The 27037-nt window shown below is 46.4% G+C and overlaps 1 protein-coding gene across 2 annotated transcripts in view; it reads left to right on the top strand.

Annotated features, from left to right (window-relative positions):
- The window catches only part of LOC119457570 (uncharacterized), a 130136-nt gene that overhangs the window by 65241 nt on the left and 37858 nt on the right, over positions 1-27037 (top strand). Inside the window, exon 1 of one of the 2 annotated variants that reach the window (XM_037719182.2) lies at positions 10945-11018. The exons of the other annotated variant lie outside the window; for it this stretch is intronic. The gene's annotated coding sequence lies outside the window, so the exon portion shown is untranslated. Of the gene's footprint in view, positions 1-10944; positions 11019-27037 lie in introns of those variants that run through there. 2 annotated transcript variants of the gene reach the window in all.

Genomic DNA, 27037 nt, shown 5'->3' with positions numbered 1-27037 from the left:
CATCTGCTAGACGCAGTTTGTGGTAAAACATTTCTCGTTAAAATTAAATGCCGAGAAACGTGTCGCCATGAGTAAACGCTCCACTTTTTCTTAGCTTTCAGCGACAGTAAGCGAAATTTATGCACCTTCCCATGCGAGCACTGAAAATGAATGCACTTCAAAGAGCGAAAGAGAGAGAGAGAGAGAGAAAAAAGCATTTATTGCGGTAAACGGCTAGAAGACCGTCCAGTATTTTCAACATCGCCTCGGCAGCTTGTGCCGCGGACGACGCTTGGTGCACAGTGGTGATTGAGTTACTATACCTTTTACTATCCATGAGAGCGGAATGTCACAACTAATGAAGTTATGGCCATCGTTGGCCTTAGGCACGAATGAAACCAGATCCACAGCGTCGGTTTCATGCAGCGCTTCTTGTTTGCACCGCATGTCTACACTCCATGTTACAAAAATAATGTACGTTCGTGTGAAATGTGTTTCACCCCTCTCAGCTAGCCCTACAACTGATGGCGTATGAGTGGCCCCCGCTTCTTGGATTCTGTGAAAGCGCTTGCTGTGCTATAAGCTATTTAACACTGTTGACATAGTAAGGAATATTCCTGCCCATTTTTCAACGTTGCAACGTTTCTTCTATCGCACCATATCGCTATAAACTCAGTTAACGAGCTGCCTTTGACATCTGTTATTTGACATCTAATCGCATAAATTAAGTGAAACACAGCGTAGTGAATGTGGTGAGTAAACACGAAATTAATATAGTATATATAAGGTCATAATAATTACAAGATTTCTGTAAGAGTCTTTCTTAGTGGGCGTTCAGGTGTGGTACATTCGAAAGCAAAATTGAAAGAAAAAGGTAGACTTAGGGCAACCACGCCATCGCCGTTTAGTTACTAGTAGTATACTACTGTAGCCGATGTGAGTTGGTGCTGGACAGGTTCGTGAATAAGTTCAATTGGTCAGTTCTGTGCTTTATGAGCCGGTTAAGCAGTGACAGCTGCATCCACAATGTGACCTACTGAGCAGATTGCACTCCTGGCTACCGAAAAGAGACAAGGGCCACTATTTTGTAGCGATGCCTTTAATGTCACAATGCCTTTTCGCGCTTATCGCGCTTTGTCAGTTGTCAGAGCGACGGTCCGCTCATGATATCAACGTTGATAACGCGAGAGGACCGTCGCTCTGACCACTGACAAAGCGCGATAAGCGCGAAAAGGCATTATGACATTAAGGGCATCGCTACAAAATACCGGCCAAGCTCTCGCGGGGACGCGAAAGAGAAAGCCCGTGTGCAGATATTTTTGTGCAGTGGTCGCGGTTCTCATTGAAATTGTGCGTCGTTGTGGACGCTACATTTGGAAGTGTCCAATGAGAAACCGAATTTTCGAAGCTGCTATATCGCTGGCCATCGCATCGTTGAGCACGGCGATCAGCCAGTAATTAGATACCAGCCGATCGCAAGATTATTTTACATTATTACATGCAGACAACTTCGTGCAGACGCCAGCTTTAGATTCCACGGCGCTGCACGGTTCTTGCGAGAATTAATACAGCGAGTCATTCGGTGTATTCTTCGTTCGAGCGTGTGCTGCCACATTGTGTCGTATAGAAGCTAAGAACGTGAACGAAAAAGATAATACCAATAATAGGGGCGTAGTATGCGCGGCCTTGCATAAGCCGACGCCAGTCACACCGTTTATAACTAACTGCACCAAAGGGCTGCGCGCGATCATTCATCCCGGCCCCCTCCAGTGATTGTTCATCGCCGATCCAACCCGCGTGCTCATCCTTCAGCGGAAGCGCGAAGCCCTGCCTCACAGTTTCGTACTCGATGCAACTTGTGACTGTGGCTCGCTCACTTGCTTGATTGCTCGCTCGCAGAACTGGTAAAATTACTGATCGATCAAATAATGAACTGAGAAATTGGAAATCTTGGAAGCATTGTAAAGGAATGCGCCTCATCGTGACTCGGCATCTTAATAGGCAAATAGAGAAAAGTAATGAGTTAGCTCGAGCTACACGGTATATAGCTTAAAGGTGACCTTATATCATGGCGAAGCAACGCACACGACGGTTCGGGTGAAACAGACAAGTTTCATCCGTCCCGTCGTCTGCTCTGTTTCGCCATGATGAACTTAAACCAACTAGCTCAGCTCAGAACCCTTGTGCAGACCTTGTATCAGTTCATAACCAGCGCTTGCGCCAATAGTATACCATACCATCGCGCAATGCAAATGGCACTAACATGTACCGTGTATACCGCGATTTTCCTAATGGCGAGCAACTGTGAACCTCTATAAACATAAGGTAAATGCATCTTCACAGTGGTTCCATTTGCACGGTTCTACTTGTAGCAGCTCATTAAAACCCAATTAAGCGCAACGTGTATGTAGGTCTCCGCTGTCTCTCTGTACTGACCTCAAAATATACTTACACGTTGTTTGTGTGTATGTGTTTTTTTTTTTTTTCTATCGAAAATTCACACCCGTGGGATGTTGCTGTTCTGGCGTAAAAGAGCTTGTATTCTTTTGTTCATCGTGCTGCATGTGGCAGTTTACTCTAATGTCATGACAGCCGCACGTTTATCGGAGATATACGATGACGTCTATAAATAGTAAGCCAGAGCATTTTAATTCACGACCACCTGTACACGTCGCCTTCTTCGCTACTGGCCTACTTTCTTTCTTTCTTTCCTTTCTTTTTTGAGGTACAATTTTGCCTAAGAGATAATTATCTTAATCGCCGTGCGTCGTCTTTCTGTGTGCCTACTGCGCCACGGGACAACATGGATGGTGTTTACTAATTAGTAGCAAGAACACGGTTCAAGCTTAGCTCGCTGTCGTACGACTGCAACAGTGGTATCGCTCCTCGCGCGATTGCATGCGTCAAGGACCTAAGTGGTTTCCCTTGTATCGGATGACGAAGACACCGGTCACGCTTACTTATGTATCAGTAACCTTGTTCAGTGCCATTCTTAAGTAGTCCAAGAGGTGCAATAGAAAAGATGCGCCGACTGCGGCCAGTGCATGCTTTGACGCACGCATGGTGTACGCCAACGATCAGCTGCTGGTGCAGGCCTTTCGTGGCCGGCCTGTATTTTGTGCGCTCTTTGCAGTGCGACCAATAGAAATCGATACTTTGTCCGAGGTCATTCAGAATTCTAGCGAGAGCCGGCCGGTGGGGATGGCGTCTCAGTGCTTTTCGGTGTTACTTAGCCTATATAGGCACATATTCCTATACATGACAGTGAGCGAAATAAATAGAGAGAGAGAAGAAAAAAAAGAAGGAAGAAAGGCTAGTTAGGCTGCTTCACGTTTGCTACTCTACATTGAGGGAAAGGGACGGAGAAGAGTAAAAAAGAAAAGCGACCAACAGTGATGCACCCGTACGCGCGATGGTGTCTTGACAGCGCATTCAAAGGCGGTCGAACAGTCACTTTCAGCATTTTAAGAAGCGCAGCTGGGCGTCTAGTAGCTAGTTGGGATTATGACACTCTAGAACAGCGTCTTGGGCTCTCTGAGCGGTAAGTCGTCTAAATAGCTTAGGGTAGCATCAATAATCGCTTCGCAACCGCAGAGGTTAAACGAGGCACTGTCCATAGAAACAATAAGGCAACGTTATTATCGAACGTGGAAACCAACTACAAACTACATAGTAAATTCGCAACAATTCGGCCGTACATAAACGATTACGACGAGAATGGGCTGCAGCGCTCGTTGAATGCGCACAATGGCGATACAGTGAGTGCCATGAATGGGGCCAGCGTGAAATCGCTACATTACTACGTGAACCACGTGCAGTGAGCCTGAAACGTTTCCGTACCATCGAATCGGAGAAAACGTAGCTGTTTCATAAAGTTTGTGGCCGTAGCGAGTAAAACGATTACAACACCATGTTGTTCACACGTATACTACTACAGTCTGGAAATCCGGGGCCAAATTCACAAAGTTCTTAGTTCGTAAGTACTCTTTGACATTGGCCAGCCGCCTTCTCTAACAGTATGTCCAATGCCAGGATTGGCTGTAATTTTGTGCATACGGGCCCCGATAACCAGACATCGGAAATATTTGGTTTTTCCTCAGATCTCGTGGTGCGTAAACTTCTGGCGCCGGCTGTAGACCGGAGTCTCCCCTCACTTTTTGCTTCTATAGCTTCTGCATTTGCTGTGGAGGAATCATGTACTCTCCTAGTTATGAATGAAGCGGAACAATGTGATCTGCATTAAAACGTCAGTCAGTTCGGTTTACCTCGGATTCAAGGCGACGGTTTGCAAGCGTGGGAATCGGACCATCTCTGACATTTCTACACGAGGCAACTATTCATGTTGACCGAAAGGGCTCTCTTACTCTCTCTCTCTCTTTCTCTCTCGTGTAAAATAGCTTCGTAGTTGACTGTGTTCTTTAATCTAGCCGCTTGCTCGAGCTCAAGTGCCTCTACTTTTCAGGCTGCAGTTTCTCCCGCTTGCTCATTCATTTTTCTTTCTTTTCGCTAGAGAGTCATCTAGCAGTAAACCAGAATCACCCTGTGCCGTGGAAGCAGAGAGACGTTCTTCGCAGAAGCACGAGCGATCGCTTTCCCGTAATCGCTAATTGACACACGCTTGTGTGCTTTGGCACGGGACACGCTTAATCTCCGAGGCGCATGAGAACATTGCTTTTTTCCTCTCTTAGCGCTATCACTTACCCATTTCCACTAATCTCCATTAGACAAATGCTTGCTGCTTTTCAGTCGGTACTGCGTGTATCTGTCGCTAACTGTGGAGTATACGTGCACAAACAGCGTGCCTACCTTAAACCTCTGGCATGCTTCAGCTATTTGACGGCCTTGTATTGCCACTGCAGATTAATTGGCTTTAAAATCGCCTTTAATCCTGTGAAGTACGTCCGATATAGCAACATAAACTGGCAAAAAAAAAAAAAACCTGAAAGCGGTGATCTGCTCCATTTGTCGTAAAAGTAAGCTTACAACTTTCCTTTTCATCGCTCGTAATCTTTGTGCCAGCGTTCCAGTGCTCGGAGAATTATGAACCGTAAAAATCAGGAATGCCAGAAAGAGGTGATCAACACCGCGAAATGCCCTATTTTATCTATATTGCCCTCGCTGTAGCAGGTACACTTGGGCAACATGCCAAATATAAAGTTAGGTTCACGGGCGGGGTTTTATACCGAGCCCCTATTGGATGCAAATGTGTGCCATAGAGCGCCACAGAGGCTTAAACTCTTTGTTTCATGTTTGCTGGAACTCGGGAATTGTATGGAACATGAGCAAAACTGATCCAAATGAACTCTTTCTGATATTTTTATTTATTCGCTGGTCGAAATAGTCGAAAGAGTTTTCTAACAACGAAAACTTTATAAGAGTTGTTACTTGTGTTTTATAACAGTAGGATATTATGTGCATGAGCAAAGCTGTTTACGCACTTTGTATGGCTAAAGAACAGTGCTCGTAAGTTGCGAAGTAACTCAACTTGCTGTTCAAAATTTTCAACTCGACAAACACCTCATAGAGGTAATCTTTACTTCTAATTAAATACACTAGTCAAACGTATTTTTTGCTTTGACCAAGATAAGTAATAGTCTAGTTGAACGTAGCGTTAGGTATTTGTTCTTTAATCGAAATGCGTAAATTAGATATTGCGTGATATGAAATTCGTAAAGTTGTATCACCGTCGCGCAGGAAGACAATAGAAGTCCATTGAGCGCTTAAGCCACTTAATCCGCTTAGTGCGAGCACTTAATCCATTTAATCCAAAATCGCTGTCATAAAGAGCGCACTTCGGGTATAGCCTCAATGTACCAGAACGGCCTAATGTGAAGCACTGCGCAGTTAAGTCGATTTCAGTCTAGCTTTTTCTACACTCGACGTTATAAAACGACGTTTCTCACTCTCTCTCTTTGTCATATGTGAGAATGGAATAAGTACTTTGCGTACCAGAGTAAAGAAAACAAAAAAAAAAATTGTTGCAGGCAAGTTATTTGCAATCAGTTAGTCGTTTACCACACAAGAGCGTTCGTGGGCTGTAGGAAATGACTGCGCTCATGCAGCTGCCCGAGAACTCACTCACCGGGCGCCGGAGGAAGAGTTTTGTCCAACCCAGACGAGGCGGACACGGAATCTCGACAGGGCGCGGTGGCTGTAAGGCAGTTGCACACCCTATTCCTCCCGTTGACCGGGCTGTGGGGCACCTCGACATTATTTCACGAAACGCTGTCGAAACGCTGGACACAGACCTAGCACCAACCCTAGCTCAACCCTGGATAGCTGAAAGGCCGTGCCAAGAAACGGAAACCCTCAGGTTCAGCACGCCATCGCCATTGGAGCCCTGGACTAAGGGCCCAACCCTTCATCCCTACGATACCAATAAAGTTCCTTGTCTCTCTCTGTTGTGAAATTAGATGGAAAACAGCGAAGGTTTTTATTTTGCTCCTAGAATCGCAAGTTTTCCAAAGCTATGCATGCAGCCAATCCCTGCTACTTAACAAAGTTCATATCTAGTTTCACTCTTTTCGTCAATGCAATGGAGCAATTATTTTTAATTTAAACCACGGGAGTAGGCGGGCGTGCTAATGGCGCGTGCACTTGAACTAAAGAACGAAAGAATATAGCTATAGTAATATTACTTTATTGTGACTAACCCATATTGTTGTCATTTATTCTCAGTCAGCTATTTTCCCGACATATTCGAGAAATACTACCCCCAAATATCGAATAGAATAGCCAATATTTTTTTCATTTCTAAGGCAACATGCAATATGAAGCTTTTCTATATGAAAAAAAAAAACAGGTTTATTACATTCGCACATGTACGTAACACCATTCACAATTAGACTAGGGGCTTGTCAATGACGAACAACTTGCTTTCAATTATCTGTGACGCCATGGTAAGGACAGTGATTAAGCAAGGGCGCATCATCTTACTAGGTGCACGCACAATGTTGTGTTCACTGAAGGAGAAAAGTCTCATACTATAGCATCGCAGCTTGTTTCAAAGGTATGCAAACGTGGTCAGACTGGCCAAACATTAAATCGGAGCAATTTTGTATATCGGCTGCCTAAAAGCGAGCCATTCTTATTGAATGACTGGAAATTATTGAACAAAAGCTATTTGCCCCGTTCGCTCGCTCAGGAACTGGTGGTGTTCCTGCGCAGCAACCGCAGCTACCCTGCAGTGGAGAATCATCCGGAACAGTGCTCAGTTACATCGTTCTGTCTCCATCGAGAGTGCAACAAGTATTTTTATCCCGGGTATATTCGAAAGAGACGAATGTTCGACAACTTCGAATGGCGAATTCTCGAATCAAATAGCACGGAATATTCGATTCGGATTTGAAATTTCGAATATTCAGCCACACCCCTAAAAACAACGCAAAAAGAGTTTGCGTCCTGCGTATGCGGCGTGTCGCTGACAACACCTATGGCTCTTGCGCCCGCTATAATTCCGAGGAACTCTGATCGTTTCCAAGGCACAGAGCTTCCTGGTAATCAGCGGCGGCTGGAGAAAATTGGAGACTTTTGCTCTGGACCTTGTGAAACTAAAAAAAAGAAAAAAATTTTGGTCATGACTAAGCACCGATAACATATTTAAATTATTTTGATTGCGACGTCTCGACAGCTGCGCGCAGTGCGTCACAGGCGTCCCTGCACGCTGTAAGCTATCAAGCGACGTTTCTATACCTCATATCTCTTACAAACTTGCGACTTCGTGCACACTGTGACGAGCTGGCGTACGCTCAACACACCTAGATGTTTCTGTTAGATACTGCCAAAGTGGGTGAAGTCCGCCTATAATGCTATCGCATTAAAATAAACGTAAATGTTGCTCTTGAAGCTATGCATATTCCCTTACAAAGGAAAAATGAGCGCCGCTCATTAACCGCTTCATTTCGCGTGCTGTCTGTATAAATGTGGCATAGCATACTAAAAATTACATGTCAATGTTCCCATCGCCAAGGAGTCCGCAGAGCGCAGATGTAAGCTGTCCTAATGGCAGAAGCGTTTCAGAATTTCATCTACATACAGTCAAACGCTTTTAGAACGTAGTTCTCGGGACCTTCAAAATTCTTCATTACACAGGTCACTTCGTTGTAAAGGTCGGGCATCGTCCGCCTATAGCAGAGCAGGCTAAGCACGTTTAAAAAAAAGAAAGAAAGCCTTTATTTAACATGAATTCAATACACTTAGCGAAATAAGTCGCTTTTTTTCGTTCCTTTTTTTTGTTTTGGGCACATTTCGTCTGATAAAGTGTGCGACTGCAGCCAAGCGTATTGCACCGAGGGTCACGGCAAGCTCCGCGGCAAAACGCAGGAACTTCGAAAAGTAAAGTTGAGCTCGTCGAATACCGCTATCGCCTCCCTGGCCGTCAAAATTATTTAGTTTACAGGGTCTTCATCATTATTGCCTTAGCTGACATTCGCGTCCTTTCTGCCGTAGACTGCTTTGAAGACGTCGTCGGTTGTCGGCTACGATTACATATGATCACGTCGTCATCAACTGCGACGTATTCGTCAGTCGTCGCACCCGCTAATGCGTTACAACTAGCAACGCACGGGCTAAGTGATTCCTGTAGCAGTGCAGCAAGACTATACGTCTAGCATTAGCACGTTCGTCAAGTGCGTCGCTAGCGCTGCCGTTAGCTCTAGCGCAAGGCGCACCTCGGTGACGCCTACGGATTACAATAGTGGCACCGTTATGTAACGTTCGTTGTAAAGCAACACATCAGCCATGAGGGACGTCCAAATCCCTTCGTTGTGTAGGCAAATTTGTTATAGTGGTCTTAGTTGTAGATGTGCTCATAATATGTAAAAAGGATAGGAATTCAGCCGGGACACAGCCTTCGTTATACTGGTCATTTCGCTGTAGGGGCGCTCGTTGTAGACGCGTTCGACTGTATTTGCGTCAGGATGCACGGGAATGCGAAACGTGAAAATCGAGTTTGCTAAGGGTGGAAAAGAAGGGGTGAAGGGGGACACCTCTGGCCGCGGACACCACAACTGTCTCGTTCAAGGTGAACACCTCAGCTATTCTACGGCAACAGAGGAGGCAACAACGTTCAGAGTTCCTAAGAAAGCTTCCTGCTGCGTTGTAGGAGAGTCCAGTGACGCTTAGCATGAGTGATCTCACTAGAACCGGAACCGGCGTATTCAGCATGCCAAGGCTGATGACTTGATCATGAAAGCCACCACTGAGATGTATTCTCGAGCAAAGCACGCTCACAGTTGTATTCGTGAAAAAGAAATAGACAAGGAAAGGCACAGCATGGTGGTGGCTCGTGAGTGGTGACGCCGCAGGTGCCGCACGGAGACAAATCGGTACACGAAGAGGAAATGCGAAGCTACCTGGGCGAGAACTGCTTCTGGGCCCACTTGCAGCATATAAGGTATTTAACCATGTGCTTCAATGTGAAAAATGCCGAGGTCCATTGCCGTAATCCGCTGCTAAAGTGCTAGAGACGAAACTAGGGAGAGTTTTTTCTTCATGCGGTCTCTCACCGATGCCGTCGCGAGTCATTCGTCAGGTGACCATGCCCGGCTTTTATCAATTTATCAACCAATTATCACCAGTGCACAACAACACATAGCGCTCACACCGCATGTCACGTCACCAGGCGTTACAATGTCATAGCGCAGGCGAGTATCCGGCATCCTCACCGGGCAACAGGGTTTGCGCGCGCACGCACACGCACCGCGCACGCGCATGGAATGGCAACATCATGTTCGAGCACTTGAGTTTTATGCATCGGCCGTTTGCAATCTTGATTGAATGACTTCTGGGGTTTAGCGTCCCGATGGGAGGAGGGGGGTTGCCGTAAAAATGTATATAAGATGCAGAGATGCTAAACAAATGGGGGGGGGGGGGGGGGGGCAGCCATGAAACTTCGGTATGAGAAAAACAAGACCTTAGCAAGACCTCAACGAGAGTTAAAGTATCCTCAGTGCGCTCTCATCAACGGGAGCGTGCGCCACGTTCACAGAAAGTCGTAATGAATAGCACCAATAAATGTCACGAAGGGGTCAACTGTAAGCGGAGAAAAAAAAAAAAAAAAAAGCGAAGACAGACGCTGTCAAAGAGCACAAGAGTCGCGAAAACGCATAGCACGGATCGCAGCACCAGAATCTGTCGGTAAGCCTTAAAGCTCTCTCTCCTCATGTCAGCTTTTTGTCGTAAAATCATCTGCCCTTGAAGGCTCAACAGATCTTAAAACGCGAAATCGCCTCGTGTTAACTGTGTGCTCAAGCTTTTCCGCACTTTCTGTTCCTTCACTTTCCTTTTTGCCCAAGAGTTAAGTAACTCTCACGGAAGGATATAGTCTTGTGCATTAAATCTCTGTGCAATGATATGTGGGCTAAATGAATCTAAACTTGAGGAGAAGTGTTCTTCTCGCGTTCTTGGAGCACCAAAAGAGACGAAAAGACAAGCGGAATTGGCGACACTTCTCTCTCTCTCTCTCTCTCATTATTCCCGTGACTCGATTACGAGGCGCATCTTCTGATCTCTTCGCAGATGCACAAAGAGCACATGAATGCAACTTCTCCTTTTTTTGGGGAGCGTTGTCTGAGAACCTTCAGGTGTCACCAATTCACTTGTCTCAAACTCCACGGGCATAATCAGCCAGAGATAAGAACAATTATACCCCACCAAACTCTCACTGGGTTCGAAACACGGCAAGTAGCAGGAAAGAAAGGAAGGCAGGATAGTGGTGCGCTTTTTCTCGCAGAAGAGGCACCAAAGCGCGCACGCAAATCGCGGAGTCGGCGATTGGACCGCGCGGGGTGACGTCACGCCGCATCAATTGGGCGCCGGGCGGCAAAGTGGCGCGCACGCTCCCACTCGATGCACGCCCACGCAGACGTGGCTGGTCACGTGTCGACGGCCGAAAGTGCCTCCGGGTTGGGCGTGGGGGAGAGGGGAAGAGTCCCGGCAAGGGCAGCCGGCGGCCGGTATAAAAAAACGGCCTCCACAAGTTCGTCCCGCGAAGTGGCAAGCACCCAGGAAGGCGTCTACCCCACCGTCGAACTGCACTGGTGAGAGATGGACGACGTACCCTTCGTCTCTGCTTTGAATCGAATGGCGCGCACTAAGAACGCCGCAGCTTTGATCGGCTCACTGAGAGGACTTGTATATACTGTAGAAAATGGCATTACTTGGTGTGTTCTTTTTTTTTTCGCTAAGGCATGCGAGCTGCCTTGTACCGTTATGATTTTTCAGCACTGTTGCATGGTATAGCGCCACTGGACTCAGTAACGGTCGCGAAGGAAAGTCATTCGAGTCGGACCCCACATTTGCGACCCGTCTGCGCTTGTGGTATGCAAAACGGCTGTCCAAGGCTCTTGTTGGGAAGTCTCGAACAGGTTGGCCGACTTTCATGGATTGCCTCCTTTGTTGCGTGCTGCTATAAATCATAATTTTGATAAAGAAGCAGGCAAATGTTTGGCAAAGTAAGCAGCTATATCTATAGTTGAGTTTGAAACTTAGACGAACATAGATACTTTAATTTCAGATAATGGTGCTATTCGCACGTTCAGCGGCCGCTGAGCGCTGCGCATGCCATTATGTTGACCGCAAGAATTTGATAAAACTCTCTCTTTCACTGATGACGTCGCTAAGCTTGCGCTTTTACTCAGTACATGATCTGCAATCGCATTGCCAACAGCCAGTGAACCGAGTGTCCGAATTCCAGCGGTGCGCGTTTTACGCATGTAAACGTGCCACAATTAGCAACACTGCTGTAATAACCCTTCCCTGTTGCATATTCCTGTGCCTGGGAGAATGACGTTGGTTCATTCACCGTCTGGCCTCGACACGCAAACTCTAGTCGCTGGTCAGAATGTGTGTAGAGGCTGGACATAGAGTTTACGAAATTCGAAAGATGATTCGCAGTAAGTAAGCCAGTACCCGGAATGGACTGTAGATTTGATGACCGACTCACTCTCCGCATAGAATTGAAAAGAAGTCGAGACTTTGGTTCTATGATATACCACAAGTTTGCTTTTCCCCTTTTTTTTCTACGGTCATTTTTTAAGCTGCCTGTTTTCGTGGTGAGTTCTCCGTTTTTTTTTTTCCCCTCCGATTTCCGGCGTTTTTTGTAATGCTTTCTGGGGAAAATGCTCCAGTCTCTCAGGTCTGCGAACACAGATGAAGTGCCACGAAGTGGATGCCTTTTGTTTGGCAGGTTGTTCGCGATTGATTCGCCCCCACCATCTTTCCCGCCCGAAAGAAAAAGAAAGAACAGAACATAAACCAAATTAGTTACAATATTTCAAATTATTTCGTTTTATGTGACGCTTATGTAGCTCACTTGTTCTCTCCGCTGCAAGTATTTGCAAATTCGTTTTTTTTTAAGTGCTACAGTATGAAAAGATTTGCTACTGAAGAGCCCGCTATTCAAAAATTGTAGCAAAACACGCACATAAAAAGATTCATTGGTCCTATGACGCAGACTTCGTTAGTTTTGTACAGAATGCAAGTTGCTGTGGAGCTAGAGGCCATTCGCTTTCTCAATTTTGATCGGGACGACATATCGAGCTCTACTTTCGGGAGCCCATCATTTGGAGTTCACTTGCCAAAGGAATTCTAAACGTAGGCAAAGAACGTAGTAGTTGCGGAATCACTGTGAATTTGGTCCGCAAGAAACATTTGAAACTGCTTTTACAGTTGAGAGAGTTTCAGTACGTACTGAACCGGTCGGAAAGAGTTCTAACATAAGGCGCAAGTGCAACCGGCGAGTAGTAATACCCAGTTCTTCCTTCACATTCTCAGATTTTGGTAGATTGAATTAGTTTTGTTCGTGCGTTATTCATTCCTATACTGAAATTATTTGGTCACAATAAGTAACAGCCTAACTAGACGCTAATATCACAGAGGTTTGTATTTTCTTTGCTTTTTTTTTTTCTTGCGTGCATTTCTGCACTCACCCCGTTAACGTTTTGTAGAATGCTGTGCACGTGACATGTCAAGTTTTGTTGTATGCAGCTGAGGCAGCAGGGCTGTCATACGCCGATCACGGCAGTGATGACAGCCCGACGTCTCGTTGCTGTCAGGTCCTGGCCTCTAATTTAATAGAATTACATTAATTGTCACCTTTTAACCAAATCGAGTCATGCATAGCGCTCAGAGGGAAACCAAGGAAACGTGGGGTGGCCAACCCCGGAGGCTGAACCCGGTTGTCTGCCTTACACTATAGAAGCAAGGGCAAAGGATCTGAGAAATATGGGGAAAACAGAGACAATCGACAGACGCACGCACAGTGAGTCTCAGGGAATTACTCACGGGCGATCACTGTAGATCACTTGTTCCAGGAACCAGAGTATCAATATTGTGGCGCACGAGGCCGTGGTCCAAAGATCTTGCTTTTTTAAATCAAATCAAGTTTTGTAAGTTCAGAATTAAATAGATTTAGAATATAAAATGCGCAGTAAGATGTTCCGTAGGCAGCGACTCCATTGGGACCTTCGTACATAAATTCACAGAAAAAGTAAAATTGCAGAAACAAAACCTAAATGCTGAAGAAGAAATCTCGGATAAAATCAAGGCGAGACAGTTAAAGTTTTACAGCATTTTTTTTTTTTTTTTCGCTCGTGTCACCTCTGGCGGTGACAAGGGCACTTTCTTGCTCATCCACGGAAGGAGACTTGCATGAAAGATTCTTCGTATAGTTTCTTCAGTATATCAAAGGCTTAACTTTCAAGATCGTTATCGTCAAGGAATGCTCGTCTCGTGATAAGCGACGTAAGGATCGCTGTAAACGGAATACGCAGATACCTTTATCATTTGATGTTAACTCACTCTGGTAAATATGGCCGTGATGCCACACTTACGCGAATTGTGAGTGTGGAGGGGACCGGACTTGTTTTGGCTGCCACAGATGATCCAAAATGCACGCGCTCGCTTTTGCTCTACGTGTTCAATTAAATGTGGATACCTTGACTTAGACTTAAACCCTGTGTTCGAGCTCGGAGTCACGACAACGGGGGCTCATGTGTCTATAGTTGTGGTATAACTGCACGCGGTTGTTTTTTTCTCAACAGTAGCTCTGCCTGGTCGTCTCTTACACGGCTATGGATGTAAGCTATCAATCCTGTAAAAAAAAAAAATAAGAAAAAAAAAACCACAGGCATAACGCGAGAGATGGAGCAGCAGACGCCACACTTTCTACCGAACAACGCTTGGTTCTTCCGAAAGCACAATGTGTGACGCGCGAGCTCCTTTCCACAAGCTCTAGAGAAGGCATTGGTTAACCCTATAGCAGGGTCATAACCACATGAATTGTTCTACACTTTCAGTTTCGTCACACAAGGCAGATGAGAAAGGGCACGGTTCATTTTCTGGCGCTCTTGAGTGGATGTACAGGAGCACTCACAATGCATATCTGCCGGCGACAACCTGAGCCGGCGGAGACATCTCGAGCACTAACGAGAGCGCTGCTATACCAAGTTTGGGAAATGGTCCTCAAAGGGCCACGCTGACGTGTACGCAGGCTCAGCACTGACGTGTTATAACAGTAATCTTCCTCAAAGCGAAGTCCATTCATCACGTTGGAGGTTAGGTAAGAGCTTTCTGCGAAGTATAGCTCATGAAACACAAAGTGGCTATACAGTGTGTGCTTGTGTTTTTTATTCGAAAACGGAAAAAAAGGACCCTACAAAATACTTACGTCACTACAAATAAATGACCTTCCCAGGCGGACATAATCTGCAAGAAAAACGAAAGCAATTAATTCACTAATCAAACTATTAAATCGATTAATTTAATTGCAAACATTACGGCACATGTCTTTATTGGAACATTGAAGGGAATCGTCGTAAAAGTCTAGTTCCGGTGTTTCTATCTTTCAAACCAGCCATGTAGGTCCAAATAACTGCCGTCAAATTACTCGTTCAATTCACCTCATTGAGCACGCGGGGCAGTGAAGTCTGGCCCGTGGTCCAACCCCACTGTGATGTAGAAGGGGTCGTAGAATGAAGCTTCCTTGTTTTGCCACGAAAAGGAGCCGATTGCCGGTTTGCTCAAGTCGTCGTACCATGCCTGGCTCGCCCTTGCTGCTGAACTGAGCATGCGTATTGTCAATCGGCAGATGCGCAAAGCGCCAGTCGGCTTCACCTCGTGCAAAAGGGAAGCTCGAAGGTAGCTTTATTTTACGTCACCCTTCTACGTCACAGGAGGGTTTGGACCACGGGCCGCGCTTTGCAGTCCCGCGTGCGCAATCAGGGGAATTGAACGAGTAATTTGACGGCAGTTGTTTGGACCTACATGGCTAGTTTGAAACATAGAAGCATGGAACTAGACTCCCTTCAACTTTCCAATAAGGACATGTGCCGGAAAGATTATAATTAAGTTAATTGTTGTAATCATTTTATATAGTGAATTATTTGCTTTCACCTTCTTCTGCTTTTTTTTTTTTTTGGGAGATAGTGTCTACCTGGTAACGTAATTCATCTGCAGTGACGTAACCGGTGTGAACTTTGTTGGCTTAAACAATGTGCTAGAATTTAAAAAAACACACAACCCGTATCTAGCAGCAGAAGCGCAGTTTGTAAATGTTAAGGATACAATAACACCGACATTTATGTGAACAATTAAGCGACTTTAAACTGTCTGGTTGTTGCGAATATGGCGTTAAACGACAATATTTAAACTGCTTGTTCCGCGTAGGCACTAGTTTTGTGTGTGAATAGCGTCCTGATGAGACGTGAATGGTACCCAGTTCCCGGAAAAATAACTGGCTAGACAGTTATCAACAGCCCCAGAGACCACTCAGTAGAACAGAATGTAATGGTGCTTACGCCAACCAGCGTAATGTAGACACGCAACAAGTAATGCATATCACCCTTCTCGTAACTGTCAAAATTCCAACTACGGCCCCACCTGGTATCTGACGCCGACTGAAGATGAAATGTCAGTCTGGAAGCGTGGGGCGTTCAAGCATTCGTCATCATAAGCGTCGTCTCCCGAATGTAGTGCAGAAGTGGGGCAATGCTGAAGCATGTGGTTGAGGGAAGGACGAGCGCAGAACGTTGTCATTTTGTCGCCGCTTTTTTAACAGCAACGCTGTGCATGCCTAGGGGAAACGTCCGTCCGAGCCCCCTCGGCGCAACCGCGCGAACGCGCTCGTGGCCACAGCTCGCGCGTTCGTCGTCGTCGTCTTCCACAGCTGGCACCGTTGCCACTCATCATTCCATCGTAGAAATTCACTTCTCTTGTGCCGTCGTAATGGGGAGGCCGCGTTTGCGGGGGTATGAGCCATTGCTTAAGGGGGCATGAGCATTCATTGTCTTACGTCACGGACAGATTTAATAACGCGAATGTGTGTGCGTACCTATCGTCACGATGACCACCAGTAAGGACAATAAATATGTTCGTACCTTTGTTCAAAATTCTGTGTCACCTCTGTGTCGTTCGCTAAACAGTTTCGCTGGTAATCGACCTTCACAGAATGGCATGGCTCATTAATTTTTTTAATGTGCTTCTGCGATGACGAAAAGCTGGTCAAACGTCACAAGCCGTTGCAGCCATGAAAAGCAACTGCAGGGGCACATGCGATGTCCGTCATTATGCGGCATTTCATTCTCGAGGGCATGAACAAAACAGCCACATCTCGACGAATGGTCGACGATTTGTACATTGTCTTGACGAAGCCTCTTACACGCTACAAAGTCGCTTAGAAGGAAGGGGCATACATGTAACTTTATAGCGGCAGATTTTTTTATCTTCAAGCATGTACCCAAGTTCGAAACTGTTGCTACTGTATTAGATTTTTTGCAACCGCAAATAATTGTTTGCTAGTTTATCGCGGTGTCTGCAGTAACTGGTCGTTTAAAGAGGAGGCAAATATAAATAATTTTTTCGCGATCACCGCCGGCAAGGTTTTACCTAAAGTACTTGGTAAATAATCGCTTTTGAACAATACAATCACTTCGGCATTGTAGCGTAAATATGTGTTAAGTACCTCAAAGTACCATACGTTTTGCAAAATGATACAAAAGTAGCTATTTCAGGGCGACTATTTTTTCTCGCCTTTCGGCGTTCTTCTGTTTATTCTAAAAGTTTAATTATAATATAATTCCTAACAAAACAGCTCTCACTATAGGTCAACGAGAACAATTATAATGTGCTTATTCAGAACAACGTGTCTCCCAGCTTAGTTACAATGCTCGTGTTAATTTCTCAAACATTACAAGTAGTTTGCTAGTGCAATAACTCTAACACTCTAGTAGCATATTCAATTGGTTATTTCAAGGCGTTTAAGCAGCGCTGCCAAGGTCCTATAATAGGCAGCTAAGCTTATTACGACATTAGGCCCGTTCCAATGAGTACATTTCACGATTATCAATGTTAGAACCCACTTATGTTTGAAATATAGCCATGGTACACCCTTACAAGAATTGGTAGCATTGCCGAAGCGCTCTAAAACAACCGAAGATACCATAAGCGTATCAAATATACACTTAAAGTTAGTGGCGCTACTTGAGTCGAAGAACGGCAAATTTTTGCTGTTGATTACTGTTTACTTGGTCGCCGTGTATTATAATCTCACAGTATTCAGGAATGTTTACGAAATTCACGATATCGGAAAATGCAGTCCGTCAAAAGCGGATTTCCCGAAAAAAAGTGTTGCGCTTCTTTTGACCAGACACTGCTGTGACACTAAGATTTAAAATTCAAAACGTGACGCATGCGAATTCAAGCTCAGCAACTCCAAAAAAGACAAAGGAAAGTAGACAAAGCTAAACTGAAATAAACTATCCAAAGGCCTGCGCTCGCGTTGTGTGTTGCAAGCGAAACATAGAGACTGGCACAGGTGTAAAATTCAGGAAGCATACGCCCCGAAACGGGCAACTGAGTCGAAACTTTTGAAGCTTGGCGACGCCCCCTGTCCGGCATGCATCATCGTCGCACGCAATGCACGATGCACATTCCGGCTCCGTTGCAGTCGCCGCCTGTAGCCGGCACGCACAACCGATATGTGCCGCTCTGCCACTTTTCGTGTCGCCCGCCGTTCCCCTCCTCGAAGAAAACAAACAAAACAAAAATCGAAGAAAGCCTAAATGTATATGTTTCCTCCGTGCACGTCGCGAGCGTCCGAACTGGGCATCCACGGGCTGAGGCGCGCTAAGAGACGCGTACGTACGTCGTATCGACCCGAGGAACCGAGGCAGGCGCGTCCCGATGTCGCGTGAGATTATGCGGCGTGTCTCGCAACCAAAACCGCCAGAACGTTGGCCCTTCCAGCTGCTGGCAGCCCGCGAAGAATTCTCGCGCGGGACCCTTTTACGATTACGCTGCGCAGTGGAGAGAAGAGCGCCACTGGCGGCGAGAGCGCAACAGCTGTTCGCCGTCTGTCACGGGAGACGACGCGCGGATCGCGAGACGCTGAGAGCCGCATCGCGAAGAAACAGCCAGACGACGCGGGAAGGGGACGCGGCTATTTGCTCGAAGAATGGGGCGCGCCTACCCCGTCGACATTGATTAGCTCTGGTGGCGAGCGCAGTGTTTTGCGGTGAGCGGCACTTCTCATCCATGCCCAATTATCTTACCTCCATTATCTGTTTTTGGCAGATAGATCGTAAGGGCCGTGCCAACAAAACGGGGAGGAACGGTCATCTAATGTTTTTGGTCTGGTACAAGGAGCCAACCCTTTCCTCAGCCTCTCATGTAAACCTTTCTTGAATGCTATACTTAAGCGCCACCTCTACAACACATCTTGACAGCTCGACGTCAAGAGTAAATAAATGGGTGCACGGGACCAGAGTGTCTCGTTCGAGGAGTGGGGCACCCCACTCCTGCACGTGAGCCAAGTGTGATTGCGTCAAAGCATGCACTTCCTTCTCACATCCCGTATACAGATCAAGTCAGTTTAGCGAACGCGAAATTGAGGCGTTTGTATCCCGACTTTGCGTTCGTTTTGTATTTTTTATGACGCGCAAGGCCTATCAAACGTGTGTAACCACCAACTGCACGTGATGGCATGGCTAACCACGCGTATATCTAGTCCAGAATGCGAAAAACTTCAACCAGCATGTTGAACCGATAGGATTTCAGACCGCAACAGTGTTCTGTCAAGTTCATGCTATGTAATTCAGTCCTTCAAGCTATAGCCCTGCGTCAACAGCCACAAAACAAAATTTTCATTAAGAAAATACCAAATGGAAATCACGTCATAATTAGAGAGAATCGTTATAGTTTTTCTTATTGGTAAAGTAGCTACATAAAATAAATAACAGCAGAGGCCGTTCTTCCACGTGAGTGCAAGCTTGAATATTTTAAGAATGTATATTATATATACATGTGTTCCAAACTCAGTGCTATCAAAGAATGAACGAGCTTAATCGCGTTCATGTCAACTTAATACCCTAACTTAGTGACTTGAGGGCACGTAATCTAAAGGCACGTCTATTTTGTTTGGGTTTCGTACGCTAAAGCAGTTCGTAAAAACAGGCGGCGGCCAATCGTTGCAGATGGCGGTTGTCAACGCGCTGATGAAGAATTACTACCACTCATTAAGCACCTCGAAGGATTCAACATCCAAGTACCACGCATTTTTTCCAGAGGCCTGTTATCGTTCGTGCCATAGGAAATGTCCTATACAAGAGAAACTTTAAGCCAAACCGCGAAAAGTTTTTGCTTGTAGTCCCTGCAACTATGCGTCAATAAGTTCTACAAGCATGTCACGATGAACCTACATCTGGATATTTGGGCGTTAGTGGAACGTTCGCTAGGATTAGTTTGAATTATTATTGGCCCAAATTGTTAGCTTCAGTTCAGCAATATGTTAAGACTTGCCGCGAGTGAAAAAGGCGAAAATCGCCGTCTGTGAAACCGGCAGGCCTTTTACAGCCTATAGATCCACCGCAAGCTCCATTTCAACAAGTTGGAGTGGACTTTCTTGAACCCTTCCCTACATCTTCACTTGGGAAAAAGTGGATTGTGGTGGCTACAGATTACTTAACCAGTTACGCTGAAACAGACTCCCTACACCGAGGAACGGCGGCTGAAGTTGCCAAGTCGGCTTACCCATTCCCCAGTGTAGGGTAGCAAACTGGATATCTACCTTCCGGGTAACCTCCCTGCCTTTCGCATCTCATGTATCTCTCTCTCTCTCTTTTGTTCTTACGTACGAAAAGTTCTGTAAAATCATCGCAGCATAAACAGGATAAGCTACGGGTATAAGACTCGCTAGTCAATTTTTTTTTACAGCACTCTAATAATTCTGGTATATAGTTGCCGCACTCTCTCAAGAGGTTACTGGCGCCTCGCGACGTGCCTTCTCTGCAGCTAGCTGCTTTGATAACTGTCGTAAGGATCGTCCGGGAGTCGGAAAGATGGCATAAGGTGGTGTCTCAGCTTAGCACTGATGTTTCGCAACGTTGGGCCTAGGTATTCGGAGTCACTCTTTTTGCAAGACCGATTCCTTCTCTACCTTTTCGGCGAAAGCTCTTTCGTGACATTGCCACTTGCGTGTCGACCATCTCAGAAGCCCTTGTTGGTCGAGAGAACTTCCGAGACAGACAGAAGGACAATCAGAGCGGCGCAAGAAAGGCAGGGGAATCGGCTCCCAGGGAAAGAGGTTCACTCTAGGCATATCTCCAGGTTTAAAGGTCAGCGATGACGTAGGCTCTTCGTTTCGTTGGCATCGGGAGGTACAAGTGCATTACAAGGAAATGGAGCGCTCGTTCTATCTATTCGGAGGTCGAATTCACAAAGATTTTCATCCTTGACGCTTGATTATCGTTATCCGGCCACCTTCGCAAATAGTATCTCCGCAATCACGTTTTTGGCTGGCCTCTGTTCGGGCTAACTGCTGCAGCGTACCAAGTGCTTTGTGAACGCGGGCCCAGAGGCCGAATTCACAAGACAAAGCTTTTCGATCGTATGAGCCTTCTGCCATTGGTCATTCACGTTCGCTAATATTATGTTTGCTATCACGATTGTCTGGGGCTTATTCTTGCGAACATTTCTAACTTACGAACTGTTTTGTGAATACGGGCAGGGGTCCGTATGCGCAAAACGCTGGTGCCTTATTCGCACAAACGTTTTACGCTAGAATGGTTCGTAGAGGAACACACTGTCCCCATAGCAGATCGCTTTAAGGATAGGGCCCGCGCGTCTCGCTTCAACGCGAACTAAGCGGCGAGAACACAGCGCACACCAAGCTATCAGCACTCGGTGCACTCTGTCCCCTATCGTAGATCGCTTTCAAGATAGGGCCCGTGCGGCCGCGACATACGCAGCCGCCGCCGGAGTACGGTTGATCACGGTTCATAATGGTTCGACGCGGATGGATAACGCGCTAAAGAGCGATAACGGCTTATAATGATCGCAACGTCATCAGCGCGCCTGGCACCGCTACCTGCAGTAGTTTGCGTGCGTCATCAATTCACCTTACGCCGCCATCCGCAGCAGTTCGTGTCGCCGCAGCGCTGTCGTTTATACTGGTCGGGTCAAGTTTCATAACATTGATAATGACACAGGGCTGCGTGGAAATGAGCACGTGGCACAATGCTTATACGCATGCTTAGACAACTCCCAGAGGAGTTTCTGCGGGATTTTGTTTTCTTTTGGACAGCAAGAGCGCTTAACATGCACTTTCAAACACTGAAATAAAGGGCCAGTAAATGTAAATGACTTCGGCCGCTCGGTATTTTAAGCCGTTACTGACGGCGAATTGCGATTTATCACCATTTGTACAAGCTGTGGTTAGTATGCTGTCTTTTGATACTTCCAATATCGTCATGCATCAGCACTTCATATGTTAACGTAATTTTGTAAATGCTGCTCTCATACTCGCTTCACGAATCAAAATAAGAAAAGAACAACTCTGGCACCGCCAACCTGACGCCGTCTCTTTCCGCCCCTTGCACGCCAGACGTTGCGCTCCGCCACACAACTTATTTATTTGCGGTGAAGTGGGATTTGACGAAGCGTTTGCGATACTCGTTTTAAGGGCTGATTTGACAATGCGTTCTAAGGGCGTTGCGATTGCGCCGAGTGTCATTACGGATTCACATGTTGAGTACACCTTGAGATTTCTTTTTTTTTTTAGCGAATAGCTGTATTCGGCTGTTTCGCCCATTTTTGTATTGCGACGCGCTGAAAACAATATTATGGAAGAGATGATGATGACGAGGAATGGGAGGAAGAGGAGGAGGAGGCAAGGAGATTCTGTCAGGTTAATCTTCCATAGCTACCCTACACTGCTGTAAAGGGAAATGGCACTCCGAAGAAAGGAGAAAGGAGGGTGTCAGAAAGCGATGCGCGCTCGCAGACAATAGTGCCTTCTGCCAATTCAAAAGGCTTTTGCGCAGTCTGGTAGATTTTAGGGACCAGAGCAGGGGACTCTCGTAGCTTTCTGTGCAGATGACGCTTGAAGCCATGGTCCCACTATATATTTTTTTAACAACTGTCTCATCGGATTAGCTTAGGGTAGCATGCGGAGGACGTCTTCCGTCGTCAAATGACATGCAGCGGCAGAGAATATGTTTGAGTCTCATCGCCGCAACCCCACCTGTTACAAGAAGCACTGTCCGAGACACCGAAAGAGAAGAGTGCTTGCGAACGCGGCACCCAACCGGAGGGAACAGGGTAACGTTTCTTTGCAATGAGAGAGACTGTTTGGCATGCAAGTTAAGAACGTCTCGGAGCGCTGACACTTCTGAAGCAGTAGGTGTTCTGTTGTAGTAGATTTCGTTCAGTGTTATACACTGAGCGTAATAAAAGCCAATTTCGTAGGATGACCATTTTAAGTATAAATTGTACAAGGCGGCCTAAACAACGTAGGCCTAAGAACGTATTTTCTCAGATTAAAAACAAACACTGCGAAGAAAAAAAAGTACAAGTTCGTAATAAAGCAAATGTTGAATAAAACAAAATTGGACATGCCACACAGCCTGCCTGGCAATATAAAAAGAAACAGTTCCAAAAAAAATCAAACCAAACTAACCTACTGGTTTTAGTGATAGAGCGGGAGAAATAAGCGGCCCCAAAAACAGATGGCAATGTTGCTCATCTGGCCGGCGGCTGCCATCGCTTTCAATTAAGCGAGCGCTCCTTTCTGTCGATGAGAGCGCGGCAGGCTGGGAGCACGTCGGGAACTCGCGGAGCATTGAGGGTACCGCTTTCATTCCCATCACCGCGAAGGAGTGTTGTGAGCGTGTCTTGTTATCGTGCTGTGTATCGCTCGTCTTGTCGATAACTGACCTAGTGACAACAAGAAAGCTTGTACGTTTAAGAACTTTTTTTGACGCGTAGTAGTCTTGAAACTGAAAAGGGTATCGCAAGGGAACACCCGGTTGGTGACAGAAACCGAGCTACTGGCAATTATGTCAATATTGACAAGTAGGCTGAAACTTCAAAGCTAAGAAAAAAAATTAAAGAGAAACCGGATGCCTCTCAGAACACTGACAGCGACAGTTGAGGGACCTTTATACGTCTAGGCGAGCCTGTTAAAACACGAACAACAGCGTTCTGCAGAATTGCAGTGTGCTCCAGGGACGCGTGTAGCAAAATACGTTGTGCGACACAGGTTTAATAGCTCATACTTGCGGGCCCCCTGCCTATCAACGCTCAGCGGTTACTCAGTAAATGCGTTTTAAATCACGTGCACTGACTAAAGAGCGCACATAGCACAGAGCCCTTAAGTACACAGTTCAAAGACACTGGGATGATTAACTGTTACTGTCAGGTAAGCTGTACGTACAATTACACTGGTTACCAACAAAGGGAGATAGAGTAAAAAAATAAAAAAGGCAGGAAAGATAGCCAGAGAGGAGTCCGGTTTGATACCGTGCATGAAAAGAAAGGTAAAATGGGATATAAAGTGAAATAGAATTTCCGAGGCATGCAGAGGAACGTAAGTCGGGCGCGCAAAAATCAGAGGTGCGGCACGCATAATTGTCACAGATTGACGCAGCGTACATGCTGCAGCAGCTGGCCGCGCTACCCGACTCGTACTGAATATGGGAGAATCGCTTGCGGTGGTCGCAAAATGGCAGCAGGTTTTTCATGAGGTATAGCTCTTCGTAGTATCCGTAGTGTTTCGCTATAAGTAGGATGAGTTGTAGGACTAGCCACGACCCGGTCACATTCCGTCGACTGTTCTTGGCCTAAGAAGCCTTATGTGCACTGAACGCGAACGGCTTTAAAACCGCGTGTTAAAAATATGAACATGGAAAGGTGCGCACCAAAAAAATGCTACAGAAATTCTGAGAATTGTTTACTAATGCGTAATAATTGTTTGGCTCGGCTGCTATTTTACATGTTACCATGTTAACACACATTACACATGTTAACTTCTTTATTTTCCTTTTTCTTAAGACCGTGACGCGGGAACAGCGGCGTAACCAGTTTTTTTTTTTTTTTTTTTTGTGGCTCACAGACATCTTCCTGCCAGGCTGCGGTCTGTGGTTCGAATCCCGATCAGAAGTATTTTTTTCTCGTTTTTCTTTTTCTAAGGCTACCATTAATTTACTATTACACTATTATAGCAATTTCATGTGTTAACTTGACCAATTATGCATTTATTTTGCAGATATAAGGCGTCATGGGACGCACAGATTTCGCTAGAGTACTCGCCAAAGAATGCTTACGCATTAAAACATCAATTTTATTTAATGCCCTCCGTGTAGGGGTTCTGTGCTTTATTGTGGAGTGCGAGCACTGCCGGATACATTTCGCAGCGAACTCCTATCCATTAAAGCAATCGAGCCACACGCGACAGGTGTGCAAGCACTTCAGCTTGTAGTGCTCCCCTATCGACAGAAAAACACCTAAATACGTAAGAAACTCTTGTGAACGCCACTTACCGCAGCAGTCATCCACAACTGGAAGGTCCGAGTCGTTGATGCTGTTCGGAGCTTGTAAACAAAGTTGGAGACCGGTTTCGCAGCAGCTTTTCCTGACGCCACAGCTCTTTAGTGGCCCTTTCGGCCCATGATTGGCTCTTAGCAATTTTCTTTCGTTCCTGAATGTGCACTATTTTTTTTTTAAATAGGCGAAGGTAAAGTCTGCGGCACTGCCAAGTAACAGTACTTCCGTTGTCGGCGAAGTGTTGGAATCTTACTTTGCGAGGATCTGGTTCCTTTCGGCTGGATATACGACGTTCAGCACGTAGACCTTTAGTAAGCAATAGAAACACTTTAGCCCAAAGGCATTCACCCTTCAGTAGCTGCCACGAACTGAGAGCTTGGGGGGTTGGAGATGGCATCGCAGGCTTCATCATCATCATCAGCCTATATTCCTGTCCACTGCAGGACGAAGGCCTCTCCCTGCGATCTCCAATTACCCCTGTCTTGCGCAGGCTTATGTTTACGCAAATGCCCGCTGTATCGTGACGGGAGCGGGACAACGGCAGCCGCACACGCCAAATGATAATCGAATGTCGGCATCAAAGAGACTGCCGCCCCGGTGTCTTGAATTGAGCCACGACTTCACGGGAAACCATGCGGCTGCACGTATGGCCGACCGGTGTCGTAATCCCCGTCTCCTCGGCTCGCTCCCTTTCCCCGGTCTTTCGCGTATCCGACGTTTTCTGGCCCTTAGCTGGTTCCTTATAAGCATTTATGTGGGACCGGCGTCAGCGCAGTCTGAGAGCCGTTCATGACGATAGACGCGCGTAATCCTTCCTGCGGTACGTTCATCGCGCAGGAGCGTTGACAGTTGGGAGGGAGACAAGCGGCCACTTTGGCGACTCGTTGCTGGCTTGACGCGGAAAGCCACTAGGCACGCCTGCCGCGCACCCAACGACGAGTGGGCTCACAGGCCGTTCTGATGGGCGGCCTGTGAGCCCACATCTTTCTTGTACTTTGGGACGAAAGAAAAAAAAAGTTTGCTGGCCATTAGCGCGTAGGCACGAGGAGTAATTGTGTGAGCCGCCTAAGTTTGGTAACGCGGTGCCCATTCCGAATTTGCAAGATTTACGCAAGTGTAACGAGAAGTTCAGAGTTAGGAGATTTGGCCCTTGGCGAGTGTTTGACAGGCAGTGAAGACAGGATTGAGATAACTCGTGAGAAACGCGCAATTTATGCTGACAAAAATACGTCTATTTAGGCGTACACATTCACGGCACACGTCAGACATGTAATAGCCTTCCGCCGGAACGGCGTGATCGCCAATTTTTACACCTGGCGGCGCATTTAGAATGGGTTCGTGGGAAGCACTGTCTCGTGATCATTTAACGGCCGTAAGTGTTTTAGATAGGTCAGCCCTTTAGTAGGTTTTAGAGGCTGAGGAAGACATTAACCGTTCTTGACCAGCGAGAGAGAAAATTTACTGACAGGAAAAGGCCGCAAGGTCAAAACCAGGGCAGGTGGCCTGCAGGTCTGCCTGCAGACAAACAAAGGGGAGAACGATCGTGTTGAGTGACTGCACAGCGCTAGAAAAGCTTCAAGTTAAAAAGGCAAGACATTCTCGGGACAGAGGGGCATACCTAGAGCTTGAAGGTAACCATTGACTGGTTTTGTACACTGTCGATACGAAGGCAAAAAAAAAAAAAAAGTCTGCCCCTTTTGGCCCAGAGAGACCCGCTCATTTCAGTCCTTACACGTCTACACCAACTATTTGGTAATTGATAGCGCACTCCCATACTTTCACAGCGCACACGTAAGCAACGGCGCGCAAGAAACGGGCAACCATGAAGGCTCACTTTCAACAATCGTTGTTCCGAAGAAACCAAAATGGTCTATGTCTGGTGTGCACTGTAAAATTAAGCAGCGCTGTGGCTGCGGAGTTGTGCTGGCTTCGTTTTCCGGCCGTGGCGACAGCAGAATGCAATAAAATAAACGTACAGAGATTTCAACGCACTCTAAAGAACCAGATGGTCAAAATTAGAGCGAAGTGCTCTACTACGGCGTCCCTCGTAACTCATCTGTAGCGTTGGGAGTTGGGACCTATACCCCACCAGATATTATCATTCTTTTCGGGTGCCTCGCATGCGAACAAATTGCCGCCTAGTGTGGAATCGAAGTCCGGGACACAATGCGGTTGCCGTTCCTGCGCTGCAGGGGCAAAGCCGGACATTAACCATCTCCTGTGGGAATGTCCCAGGTTTGAA

The sequence above is a fragment of the Dermacentor silvarum genome, chromosome 1 (assembly GCF_013339745.2).
Source record: "Dermacentor silvarum isolate Dsil-2018 chromosome 1, BIME_Dsil_1.4, whole genome shotgun sequence".
Taxonomy (NCBI): Eukaryota; Metazoa; Arthropoda; class Arachnida; order Ixodida; family Ixodidae; genus Dermacentor; species Dermacentor silvarum.
The sequence above is the reverse complement of the archived record's forward strand: the minus strand, read 5'-3'. Positions and strand labels throughout refer to the sequence as shown.